Raw genomic sequence first — 8263 nt, forward strand, 5'->3', positions numbered from 1 at the left:
ACTTGCCGCAGGTGGGAACCGAACCCACAACCTTCGCATTTCGCGTGCGATGCTCTACTAATTAATAGCGTCCTCGATCACCTTGTCCCGGGATTGCCCCAAAACCAAAAAGGTGCGCTTTGCACCGCGGTGGTGGCGCACTGCGGAGGATCAACATCGAGGACAAAACTGCACCCCGTGCAGGGTGCTTGCATGCAGCGCCACTTTACCCCTGGCGCGCAAAACGTGCGCGAACACGCGCGCGCGCACATTTTATTGTTTGCAAGTGCTGAGCCTCCGCGGCAAGCGCTCGAACCTTGTCAAACGGCGTGCTCCGACATACCTGGTTGCAAGCAAGCACCAATAGATATTATAATTAATCCTGACGACCCGTTCAACGAACCTGTCCACTTTCGGTCGCTCTTCACCACATTGTTTTTGGACGAGGTCGATCAGCATGTACGTCGTCTTCGCTGTCAGACGAACTTGAAGAAAGCTCATCGATTGCGGCAACTACTAGCGCTTCCTTTCTCATTGCCGACATCTCAACTAGCTAACTCCGTCAACTCCGTTGCAACCGCAGCTATCGGGCCAGAGCGTCTGCGGTTCAGCAGTCGGCTGTGCGCGCGCGCATCGCGCGTCCCGCAGTGCTTGCTGGGATTGCACCCCGGCGCACCGCCGATTTTCTCGGTGCGAGACGGGGCAACGGAAAACCGCTCCAACAGGGTGCGCTTCCGGTGATCGAGGATGGTCGGTGCGCACCGGTGCGGTTGATCGAGAATGAAAGTGCGCACCAAGGCGCCCCGGTGCGCACCGGTGCAGGTGATCGAGGACGCTATAAGCTACCATGGCGCCGTTTCCCCATTCACTTTCATGTACTAGTAGAACCCTGGGAGTGTTAGCCAGCGCCACGACTCACAGACCTTGGCGGCGGACGTGGAACGTCCTTTTTTTGCCGCAGGCGTCACGAGAACGTGATCTTTTTGGGTGAAGGCAACTGGTCAATAAATCCACGTATGCTACCTGAAGGCATCAATGTTGCCGGATTCGAGACCCTCGTTATGTAATAAACGAGAAGAAAGGGGGTTAACCCCCTTTTTTCTGATTGTATGTATGTGCGACGCGAATGGTGTAGAACTTTCTGGAAGACACGCGGGCACCAGCGATTACTCTAGAACGTTCGCTGGCTCATGGATCAGTCATAGAGTAGCTCCTGCATTGCCCAGGGGGCGCTGCGAATGGATGGATGTTATGAACGTCCCCTTTGGAACGGGGCGGTGGGTTGCTCCACCAAGCCCTTGCTATTATACTGCTTAATGTCCTACCTTGGTTAAACAACAAGAAAGATAAAAAAAACACACTGTGAACTACCCCACCCAAATTTTCTGATCCCCTATTTCGAACTGTGCTTTTGTACGTCTCCGTGTTTTTGTCGTTACCTTACTTTTCTCTCTGAGAAAACCACTCGGAATCAGCAAAAACCACTCGGAATTAGCAAAAATCGACTATCGCGGACAACATCAGTCCCTTTCCACGTAAGTATGAGCAACGCCTCCTACACTCTTAGGCAAAGTTACACCCTTTGGTTTGCCCCTTCTGCCACACAACAATAATCGTTATCTGCCTTGATGCGTTTCCTTTCTTTAACGCTGCGAGCCCGGAATTTTCCAGTAACGAACGGCACGCGCGTTATCAGAAGGGGCAATCCAAAGGGTGTAAACTGTTCTATGCTGATAACGGGCGTGCCGTTCGTTACTGGAAAGTACCGGGCTCGCAGCGTTAAAGAAAGGAAACGCATCAAGGCAGATAACGATTATTGTTGTGTGGCAGAAGGGGCAAGCCAAAGGGTGTAACTTTGCCTAAGAGTGTATAACTATATTCCTGGAACGTCGCTCTCTTTTCCATAGAGAGCTCTCTGCCGAGTGTTGCGACCATGCGCCGCAGGACGGCGCGCGCCACCGTACCGGTCCCCATGACAACCACCGTTTATATCTTTATAAACGGTGATGACAACCACAGCCGCCGCCGCCGCCGAAAGCATCGCGGCTTCACGCCGCTGCTCCCCCGCTTTCAGGCGGGCAGTCGGGCGAGTGGCGCGCTGGAACCCGGCTGCTCTGCTGCAAAATTTTGTGCGAAGTCCAACTAACGCGTGTAAAAAAAAAAGCACATTAATGTTGCTCACACGAAGCAGTTATTCAGGGATATAAACGATGCATAGTGTTTCGCGCTTTTTTAAGGGGATTTCGTTCACGCGTTTTTCTTCTTTCTTTTCTTCCTGCCCTTTTTTTTTTTTTTTTTACGTGCGGCTGCCCGTTTAAGAGCGGCCATGAAAAAAAAAAGGTCATTGATAAATTCTGATGCTGTGCTTTTTCATGAGCACTCTATCTAGATCGGTAAACGCTGGATTGGCTGCCTTGTTACAGGGAAGACAGGTCACCGTACGTGCGTCGATTGACAATACTAATGGCGTGGAGAGGAATATCAGCCTTATGTAGGAGGCTTCTGGATAAAGCGATTTAAATATTTAAGAGCTTGAAGCATGTGCTTCGCGCTGTTCCGTTTCCTAAGGCGCCAGGAATTATATTTACTCGAATAATAGCGCACTTAAGCCCGCGGTGAAGAAGACATGATCGAAAGATAGAACATATACACAGCGCCTGTATACATTATTGATTCGGGGTAGGTTGAACGAAACACAAAACAAAGAAAATAACACTAAGTGCACATAATCACCCAGTTGTGATGTCACGAGAATTTAATGCACGGCCCAAAAATCGTTCCTAAGCAGATCGCAGTGCTAGCTCAGCAATGTTCGAAACTCGACCACATTACTCGCACCTGCTTGTCATAAAAAGCACACGTTAATATAGTTCATGTGAGATATTCTTTTCTGGTTCATCACAAGCAGATGATGATGATTCCACGCACTTTGATGCAGAAAGTGGTTGGTGATTAAAGTGTGGCACGGCGCTTCGTGTACTGCCACACAACAAGTGTACTACAATTTTAATACTTTTCTCGACAGGGGCTTTTTCTCAAGAAACTTGACGACAGCATTCGTGTCGGTTTTTGCTTGCGCATAGTTTGCAAAAAGTGGCTTAATGAGCTTTCTTGCGATGAGTTCCAACAGGCCCTTGCGGTGGTCTGAATCGGTGTTGCCGCAGGTCAAGACGGGCAGACTCATGAGCTCTTGCACTGTCCTCTGCACGCATACTTCGAGAGGCTTCTCGACTGACCGTCGCTGCGACAGTATGCAGTCCGCAAATCTGCGAAGACCTATAAGAACTTTGACGAGCTCATCCGTCGGGTAGAAAAGGCCGCCGCGATCCTGGTGAGTGATGAGGCCATGAGCGGGAGCACTGCTCTTTGGTGCCTGAAGCATTGCAACGCAGTCAGCACAGGGAATGCGCTCGCTTACAGCTCGAACAATGAACCCTCCCATGGCCACGCTGGCAATGTCGGGGTTCGAGACAAGTGGTCTGTCTGAAAAACAGTGCTCTCTTAGACTCATTGCTGCTATGTTCAAAATGCGTTCGGCGGTGCCTGCGGTCGTATGGCGCTCGTGCTGAATTGGAAGAAGCTGCTTTGATGTGAAACTTGCCGAACTCTGCACATTGCTGCCACTGGAACCGGCTATGATGCCTGTTTTCAACATCTTTTCGAGACCGCATATTGTGCTCCTGACGTCTAGGGCATCATCACATCCAGTACTACGCCGCCGGAATCCAAACATTGCCTCGATAGGATCACTCGACATTTTGCGGGTAAGAACAAAGCTTAATTGCTTCTCAGTCAGCAGATGGCGGATGCAAGCAACATTTGATTGCGTTGTGAATATCAGAGCTGAAAAAAGTTTTCAGTCTTGCTGGCATCCGTCAGATCTTCGATGTACGCGATGAAAGCGTGTTCCAGCCAGTCGAGCCTCGGATCATCCACATCACTGAATGGACGGCAATCATCGTTGTTACAATGAATGTACTGCTAGCAATTGCTTATGTCTATTAGAGTAAACCATTTCTGCATCGCTTCCAGAAAGTGGATTGTAAGCCCTGCCGATGCAAACTCAATGTCCGCAGTGTGCCCTGCTTGGTCTTTCAAATATTTGAGGGCCCCAATTACTGCGGCCGACAGCAACTGCACGGCCAGTTTCACGCTCTTTTCAATATTGGACGGGTATAGGTGCCTTCGCGTGAGGAACCTGATTGGCTTTACTGTTAAGTTCTTCTGCATTTTGTGCACCATCTTTAGGTACTTCGATGATATCTCTTTTTCTGCGCCGATGTCTTTCGCCAGAAATTGCGATCTCACATTTTTAATTATATGGCTCTGATCAAAAGCCAGAAAGATATGCTTAGTGAGATCTGCAGGGTGCGGAGCGCGTATACGCAGGACTCCATCACACAAAATTTGCATGGCTGTCACATTTATCTTGTGATTATCTATGACAACGCGGACGACATCGAAGCCGATCTCCGACGTTTTCTCGATAACATGGCGCATGACTTCTGCTAGTTGCTCCCCTGTGCACCCCTTTGTGAAGAAATACCCGACAGGTATCTTGTATCGACCGTGGAGGCCGCAGAGCAAAAAGCAGAGGACAGAGTTTGCCAGGCACTCATTCTGAGAGTTTGGGACAAGGTGTTGCAGCTCCGCGCCCATGTTGACGTTGCCAATGAACGCGTCCCTTTGTTTGTGATATTGTAGTTCCTGGCGAATTCTCATTTCGTCTATGATAAGTGAACAAACTTTTGACTGTGGCGTTTCAAGCGCTAATATTTCTGTTTCCAGGCGGCAACGAACTAGCTTAGTAAAGCCAACTTCTCCGGAAACCGCGCCGATGTATTTTTGGAGGGTCTTGTTGCAAGGCAACCTCAGCAGGTCTTCGGAGCGCAAGTACTCGTACGCCTTCGCTGACGACAAATTTCGGAGTACGATGCTATGTCGCAGCGTTGTTCCTGACCATTGTGGCGTTTTCTTTCTGTAGTTCTTTACCTGTTCAACGATTAGGAGTGCCTTTAAATTTGCTTTATCGGCATCGGACGTCACTTCTAGGAATGTACCAACGTGTGCTGCTTCTTTCAGCTTGAGTAGTTCCTGTTTGTACGATTCTACAGTCCTACTCAGCCTCTCATTTTTCGCTTTGAGCGCTCGTTCTTTCTCGCGCCACCGCTTGCACTGGACAAAATACGTCGAGGAATACAACTTCAATGGTGTCTGTGTCTTGCACGAGCGTTTAGCATGCACCATCCCTGTACGTGGAGCATTCAAGCTACCGGAATTCTCGGCTGTTAGATCATTCATCGTGGTTTCCTCTCGCTGAAGTTGAATGGCATGGCGCGTTGGCTCGGTTCCTTCAATATTGCTCTCGTTACTTTCGTGCCCTGGAGGCATGGCCGGTCCTTGATTTCCTTCATTTGCGCATTCCGGTGGTTCGCAAGGCAACGAAGCACTCGAAGGGGCACGCTTACGTTTTCGCGTCCTGCCTTGAGGTTCCGTCCCGCTCTCGCTTTGTGCGAGGCACCGTGTCCGTTCGCCGAACACACCGGACACTGTCGTGCTCTCAGTTTGTGCAAGGCACGGTGTCCGTTCAGCGAACACACTGGGTACCGTACCGGGTTTCAGAAGTCGATTCGTGAAGTTCTCCTTGAAATCCGTAGGACGGAAGTGGAGGCTACACACAACAGAGCAGTCCGAGATAGTAATGATCGGCAAAGCGTCTCTTGATATAGCTCTCAGCCACTCTGTACGCAAAGCGTTTTCCGCTGGCACCTTGTGGAAGGACACCCCCGGTTGCTTCCGTCCCCAACTTGACGGGCACAACAGCAACGCATCGTTGCGCGTGTAAATCACTAAAAGTTAGTATGGCGGACACACACATACAGTAAACACCCACCGGCTCTGTAACATAATTTTAGGCCCTGATGGTACTGAAATAAAAATACCGTCTCTGCAGTAACAGACGGCGAGCAAGCATCACGCGAACGAAGGCAAAGCTGACGGGCTTAGCAGACGAACTTACCCCCATTCGCCTGTGGCTCAGTTTCCAATAAAAAAAAGTTTCAAGAAAGTGAAGTCTACTTTATTCAGCAATTTTTCATCTCGTCGCAGCGATAAAAAAACGTCACATGTGTGTCGTCGTCTGCATGCAGCAACGGTGAAAACGCACGATGTCGTCTGCTCACGACGCGCCAGCCGCTTGGCTGCCGACGTCGCTCCCGGAAGCCGCGCCACCGGCGTGTTTACAAGGGCTGGCCGCGGGAGGCGCTCGCCACCATACCAAAAGGAGGAGAGTACAGGCGAGGGAAGGGCAGCGCGTCTACGGCTCACGTTCCAGGCATAGTATATGAGGCTCAGTGCAGGAGCTATGGCGCTTGAAAGTAACCTCGGGCCTGACGAACCAACCGACTGAGCTATCATTCCGCGTAACAACCAAGGGTCACGAGTTCAAATCACCTGTTATCTTCCTTTTTTTTTCTTTTTAATGTCTTTTCTTTTATTTTATCACTGTACGGGAACCCTCCTAATAATATATATATATATATATATATATATATATATATATATATATATATATATATATATATATATATATATATATATATATATCCTCAATTATGTATGGCCACACATGTGCAGGTCATAAATACCAGGTTCTCTAGACGAGTGCCATCCGTGTGGTATAACCGAGCTCAGATTGGTCCACCTTGACTGATCAAATAAGGCACCACTGTAGGTTAAATGAGGCGTACAACTCCTGCGGGACCCGCCGTGGTTACTCAGTGGCTATGGTGTTAGACTGCTGAGCACGAGGTCGCGGGATCGGATTCCGGCCACGGCGGCCGCATTTCGATGGGGGCGAAATGCGAAAACACCCGTGTACTTAGATTTAGGTGCACGTTAAAGAACCCCAGGTGGTCGAAATTTCCGGAGTCCTCCACTACGGCGTGCCTCATAATCAGAAAGTGGTTTTGTCACGTAAAACCCCATAATTTAATTTTTAATTTAACTCCTGCGGGGACGGTAGAGTATCCGCCTCCCGTGCAAGAGGACCGTGATTCAGATCCCGGTGCCGCACAATTCTCCACCGGAAAATACAAAAAAAAAAACCGTGTGTTGAGAAAATTGCACAAACAGGCCTGGAGTGCGGCCTGATCCCGGTGACCAGAACCGGTAACGCACTCTCTCACCAGAGCAGGATTGGCCACCCTGGTGCAGTACTTGGCCACAACCTCCTATATGAATACAACAATCAAACCCCGGCCCTCAGTCTCCAGCAGCCGCGAAGCAACTGACCACGGCGGCGGTCAGATCTGTGACGCAGCAGAGGGTGCTAAGAATACCTGGCTCCGGACAGGCCGCCATTGGAATCTGAACCTGGCAACGTTTAACGTTAGAACGTTATCTAGTGAGGCGAGTCTAGCAGTGTTATTGGAGGAATTAGAGGGTAGTAAATGGTATATAATAGGGCTCAGTGAGGTTAGGAGGACAAAAGAAGCATATACAGTGCTAAAAAGCGGGCACGTACTGTGCTACCGGGGCTTAGCGGAGAGACGAGAACTAGGAGTCGGATTCCTGATTAATAAGGAAATAGCTGGTAACATACAGGAATTCTATAGCATTAACGAGAGGGTGGCAGGTCTTGTTGTGAAACTTAATAAGAGGTACAAATTGAAGGTAGTACAAGTCTACGCCCCTACATCCAGTCATGATGACCAGGAAGTCGAAAGCTTTTATGAAGACGTGGAATCGGCGATGGGTAAAGTCAAAACAAAATACACTATACTGATGGGCGACTTCAATGCCAGGGTAGGCAAGAAGCAGGCTGGAGACAAGTCAGTGGGGGAATATGGCATAGGCTCTAGGAATAGCAGAGGAGAATTATTAGTAGAGTTTGCAGAACAGAATAATATGCGTATAATGAATACCTTTTTCCGCAAGCGGGTTAGCCGAAAGTGGACGTGGAGGAGCCCGAATGGTGAGACTAGAAATGAAATCGACTTCATACTCTGCGCGAACCCTGGCATCATACAAGATGTAGACGTGCTCGGCAAGGTGCGCTGCAGTGACCATAGGATGGTAAGAACTCGTATTAGCCTTGACTTGAGGAGGGAACGGAAGAAACTGGTACATAAGAAGCCAATCAATGAGTTAGCGGTAAGAGGGAAACTAGAGGAATTCCGGGTCAAGCTACAGAACAGGTATTCGGCTTTAACCCAGGAAGAGGACCATAGTGTTGAAGCAATGAACGACAATCTTATGGGCATCATTAACGAGTGTGCAATAG

This window comes from Dermacentor andersoni, chromosome 1, assembly GCF_023375885.2.
Source record: "Dermacentor andersoni chromosome 1, qqDerAnde1_hic_scaffold, whole genome shotgun sequence".
NCBI classification, from domain to species: Eukaryota; Metazoa; Arthropoda; class Arachnida; order Ixodida; family Ixodidae; genus Dermacentor; species Dermacentor andersoni.